General features: G+C 44.8%; 1 pseudogene; it reads left to right on the plus strand.

Moving 5' to 3' along the window:
- Window positions 1-4676, plus strand: part of LOC139239373 (uncharacterized) — a 95390-nt pseudogene extending 90714 nt beyond the window's left edge.
- Window positions 4677-6000: the final 1324 nt, after the last annotated feature.

Raw genomic sequence — 6000 nt, forward strand, 5'->3', positions numbered from 1 at the left:
TACCTTTTTGTACATAGAAACATAGAAACATAGAAAATAGGTGCAGGATTAGGCCATTCAGCCCTTCTAGCCTGCACCGCCATTCAATGAGTTCATGGCTGAACATGAAACTTCTGTACCCGCTTCCTGCTTTCTCGCCATACCCCTTGATCCCCCGAGTAGTAAGGACTTCATCTAACTCCCTTTTGAATATATTTAGTGAATTGGCCTCAACTACTTTCTGTGGTAGAGAATTCCACAGGTTTACCACTCTCTGGATGAAGACGTTTCTCCTCATCTCGGTCCTAAATGGCTTACCCCCTATCCTTAGACGGTGACACTTGGTTCTGGACTTCCCCAACATTGGGAACATTCTTCCTGCATCTAACCTGTCTAAACCCGTCAGAATTTTAAACGTTTCGATGAGGTCACCTCTCATTCTTCTGAATTCCAGTGAATACAAGCCCAGTTAATCCAATCTTTCTTGATAGGTCAGTCCCACCACCCCGGGAATCAGTCTGGTGAATCTTCGCTGCACTCCCTCACTAGCAAGAATGTCCTTCCTCAAGTGAGGAGACCAAAACTGTACACAATACTCCAGGTGTGGCCGGACCAATGCCCTGTACAACTGTAGCAACACCTCCCTGCCCCGGTACTCAAATCCCCTCGCTATGACGGCCAACATGCTATTTGCTTTCTTAACCACCTGCTGTACCTACATGCCATCCTTCAATGACTGATGTACCATGACACCCAGGTCTCGTTGCACCTTCCCTTTTCCAAATCTGTCACATTCAGATAATAGTCTGTATCTCTGTTTTTACCACCAAAGTGGATAACCTCACATTTATCCACATTATACTTCATCTGCCATGCATTTGCCCACTCACCTAACCGATCCATGTCACTCTGCAGCCTCATAGCATCCTCCTCGCAGCTCACACTGCCACCCAACTTAGTGTCATCCGCAAATTTGGATTTACTACATTTAATCACCTCGTCTAACTCATTAATGTACAATGTAAACAGCTGAGGCCCCAGCACAGGACCTTGCGGTACCCCACTAGTCACTGCCTGCCATTCTGAAAAGTACCCATTTACTCCTACTCTTTGCTTCCTGTCTGACAACCAGTTTTCAATCCACGTCAGCACACTACCCCCAATCCCATGTGCTTTAACTTTGCACATTAATCTCTTGTGTGGGACCTTGTCGAAAGCCTTCTGCAAGTCCAAATATACGACATCAACTGGATCTCCTTTGTCCACTTTACTGGAAACATTCTCAAAAAATTCCAGAAGATTTGTCAAGCATGATTTCCCTTTCACAAATCGATGCTGACTTGGACCTATCAAAACACTATTTTCCAAATGCGCTGCTATTATATCCTTAAAAATTGATTCCATCATTTTACCCATTACTGAGATCAAGCTGACCAGTCTATAATTCCCTGTTTTCTCTCTCCCTCCTTTTTTAAAAAGTAGGATTACATTGGCTACCCTCCACTCGATAGGAACTGATCCAGAGTCAATGGAATGTTGGAAAATGACTGTCAATGCATCCGCTATTTCCAAGGCCACCTCCTTAAGTAATCTGGGATGCAGTCCATCAGGCCCTAGGGATTTATCGGCCTTCAATCCCATCAATTTCCCCAACACAATTTCCCGACTAATAAAGATTTCGCTCAGTTCCTCCTCCTTACTAGACCCTAGACCCTCTGACCCCTTTTATATCTGGAAGCGTGTTTCTGTCCTCCTTAGTGAATACCGAACCAAAGTACTTGTTCAATTGGCCTGCCATTTCTTTGTTCCCCGTTATGACTTCCCCTGATTCTGACTGCAGGGGACCTACGTTTGTCTTTACTAACCTTTTTCTCTTTACATACCTATAGAAACTTTTGCAATCCGCCTTAATGTTCCCTGCAAGCTTCTTCTCGTACTCCATGTTCCCTGCCCTAATCAAACCCTTTGTCATCCTCTGCTGAGTTCTAAATTTCTCCCAGTCCCCGGGTTCGCTGCTATTTCTGGCCAATTTGTATGCCACTTCCTTGGCTTTAATACTATCCCTGATTTCCCTAGATAGCCACGGTTGAGCCACCTTCCCTTTTTTATTTTTACGCCAAACAGGAATGTACAATTGTTGTAATTCATCCATGCGGTCTCTAAATGTCTGCCATTGCCCATCCACAGTCAACCACTTAAGTATCATTCGCCAGTCTATCCTAGCCAATTCACGCCTCATACCTTCAAAGTGACCCTTCTTTAAGTTCTGGACCATGGTCTCTGAATTAACTGTTTCATTCTCCATCCTAATGCCGAATTCCACCATATTATGGTCACTCTTCCCCAAGGGGCCTCGCACAATGAGATTGCTAATTAATCCTCTCTCATTACACAACACCCAGTCTAAGATGGCCTCCCCCCTAGTTGGTTTCTCGACATATTGGTCTAGAAAACCATCCCTTATGCACTCCAGGAAATCCTCCTCCACCGTATTGCTTCCAGTTTGGCTAGCCCAATCTATGTGCATATTAATGTCACCCATTATAACTGCTGCACCTTTATTGCATGCACCCCTAATTTCCTGTTTGATGCCCTCCCCAACATCACGACTACTGTTTGGAGGTCTGTACACAACTCCCACTAACGTTTTTTGCCCTTTGGTGTTCTGCAGCTCTACCCATATAGATTCCACATCATCCAAGCTAATGTCTTTCCTAACTATTGCATTAATCTCCTCTTTAAACGGCAATGCTACCCCACGTCCTTTTCCTTTTGTTCTATCCTTCCTGAATGTTGTAAACCCCTGGATGTTGAGTTACCAGCTCTGATCATCCTGGAGCCACGTCTTCGTAATCCCAATCACATCATATTTGTTAACATCTATCTGCACAGTTAATTCATCCACCTTATTGTGGATACTCCTTGCATTAAGACACAAAGCCTTCAGGCTTGTTTTTTTAAACCCTTTGTCATTTTAGAATTTTACTGTACAGTGGCCCTTTTTGTTCTTTGCCTTGGGTTTCTCTGCCCTCCACTTTTCCTCGTCTCCTTTCTGTCTTTTGCTTTTGCCTCTTTTTTGTCTCCCTCTGTCTCCCTGCATTGGTTCCCATCCCCCTGCCATATTAGTTGAACTCCTCCCCAACAGCACTAGCAAACATTCCCCCTAGGACATTGGTTCCGGTCCTACCCAGGTGCAGACCGTCCGGTTTGTACTGGTCCCACCTCCCCCAGAACCGGTTCCAATGCCCAAGGAATTTGAATCCCTCCCTGCTGCACCACTGCTCAAGCCACGTATTCATCTGCGCTATCCTGCGATTCCTACTCTGACTCGCACGTGGCATTTGTAGCAATCCCGAGATTACTACTTTTGAGGTCCTACTTTTTAATTTAGCTCCTCGCTCCTTAAATTCGTTATGTCTTATTTTTATGCGCAAAATGAGAACTTTTCTAGTTGCTGGGTATGTTCGCACATCCCCATACATAGCAAAGGAGGCATCCCATTGAGGTCAATCGCCCTTAACATTTCGGAAGTAGCAGCGTGGGTAACGCGACAAACCGGTACAGGGGAAGTAAATGATACTTGGAACCAGAGTGGGGATAAAGAAACGTGGACATCGGGGGGTTACCTTTTGGATGCATTTGACGGATGATACCAGCCGGAATGAAATAGGTTGGTACGACCCCCGTTCCTGGTTTTGACCAATACGTCAGGAGTTGGAAGGCCCACCGCTGACATTTGTTTCACTAGAAGCCTGACTGGTGAGGAAACAGGTTTTGCAGCAGGATATTGCAATTGTATGCAATACCTTGACCTCACCAGGTGGAACATAACAGGTAGCGAAACAACAAACCAGGGTTTTTTTGAAATAGAGGGTTTGAAGAATCAGACAAGTAGCCAGAACTGGGACGCCAAGATTAGATGGCGACGGGGTCTGAGAGAGAGATTGGTATCGAATCTATCAGCATACAATGGCACTTATTTTGTGTGCGGGCATAAGGCCTATTCCTGGTTGCCTCAGAACTGGAGGGGCTCCCGTTATTTCGGATATGTGGTCCCTTTTGTCAGACGGTACGTACTGTTGCAGAAGTACAGACACCAGGTCGACTAAGACGAGATCTTACACCGGTAGAGAGGCTATTTGTGGCCATGAGGCTCCCATTCTGGATAGGATGCACCAGGGATGAATTACATAACTTAGAGACAGTACTGGAACAGATAGTTAACGACACTGCTGAAGCAATGGAGGGCATAACGGCTGAAATGGTAGCCATACGCACAACAGAACCGAATGGCCCTAGATTATATACTAGCGCAAAGTGGGGGCACATGTGCCTTAATTGGAGCTGAATGTTGCACTTACATTCCCGATAATTCAGAAAACATAACCAACCTCGCTGATCACATGGGAAGGGAGGTAAAAAAGTTATCCACGGCAGCAGGAGGATCTGGTTAGTTTTACTGGCTGTTAGGGGAATCCTGGGGGTCCTACCCTATGAATGGAGTAATTATTCTGTTTGTAATAATAATTACTTGCTGTCTGATTATCGTGTGTTTTAATATCTGCTGTAAAGTTATGATGGCTCGATTGATGCCAGTAGCCAGTGTAATCGCCAAAGAAGAATCACACCTGATGGGAATACCTGAAGACACCAAGGATGAAGAAACAGACGACGATGACACCGACCACTATCTTTGAAGGGTAGCCTAGAGCTACAGGTAAAGTGGACATATGGATATCAGGGAAGTAACATATCCCAAAGGACGAATATATGACACCATGCTACTATCATTGTGGTCATCTGGATTTCGTGAACATCTTCCAGGACCAAAAGGTGGAATATTGTTGGAGCGGATTTTTGGACATATACTTGACGAGTATACGGGACCAAACATTTGTTTTCATTTTCCCCTTTAATGAATTTTGTAAGGTACAATGCAGATGGATTATGCTTTATATAAAAAAACACAGTTAGACTTCAATGTATGCTGGCTTTGAGTTTTGGAGATAGGAATGTGAGATAATGAACGACTGGAGAGATAAATCGGGGTATATTTGTCTCTACCAGTGCCAAAAAGCCTGCCACTTGTTTATAATGCCCTGTCATAATGCGCGGCTGGTTTATATCAAGAGCTCAGCCTTGGATAGTAAACCTTGTAATGCGATGATTAGACTTAATGGCTAGTGCTAAAGCATGTGATGTGAAGTGACGTAATGTGTAAGATAAAAGAACCTCACTGGAGATACCAAATTGAGAAGCTGGATCAGAGACAGGGGTCTCTAACACTTCTCCAAAGCTTTGTCTCCGATTTAATCAACCTCTCTTTATATATTATACAGTCTCGGAAATATTTTTCCACAACAGCAGAGAGGAATAGTGAGAAGAGGTTTGGCGCGATGACTCAGCCATGCTTGACCCTGGTCGGGACATGAGTTGCGTCTGTGGTGGATCCATTGGTGAGAATTACGGCTTGCATGTCATTCTGGAACAAGCGGAGAATGGCGACAAACGTTTAGGGGCAGCCAAAACAGAGGAGGATGCTCCATAATACCTCACGCATAACAGTGTCATAAGCCTTCGTAAGGTCAAAGAAGGCCATGTACAAAGGTTGGTGTTGATCCCTGAATTTATCTTGCAGTTGTTGCGCCATAAAGATCATGTCCGTTGTACACGTAGTGGACGGAATCCAAACTGTGACTCTGGGAAGAGCTCCTCAGCCAAAGTGAGAAGATAGTTGACAGGGATTCTAGTGATGACCTTCCCAGTGGCTGATAACAGAGAAATTGTTCTTTCGTTGCCACAGTCGGACTTTTTCCCTTTTTTGAAGATGGTCATGATTACTGCATCTCTGAGATCTTCTGGCATGCTCTCCTCCTTCCAAATGAGAGAGGTCAGGTCATACATTCGTGCCAATAGCGCCTCTCCACCATACTTTAGTGCATCAGCGTGGATTCCATCCATTCCGTTTCATTGATGTTCTTGAGATGGAGGATGGCCTTTTCTATCTAGTGCAGGGCTAGG

Source organism: Pristiophorus japonicus, chromosome 27 (genome assembly GCF_044704955.1).
Source record: "Pristiophorus japonicus isolate sPriJap1 chromosome 27, sPriJap1.hap1, whole genome shotgun sequence".
NCBI classification, from domain to species: Eukaryota; Metazoa; Chordata; class Chondrichthyes; family Pristiophoridae; genus Pristiophorus; species Pristiophorus japonicus.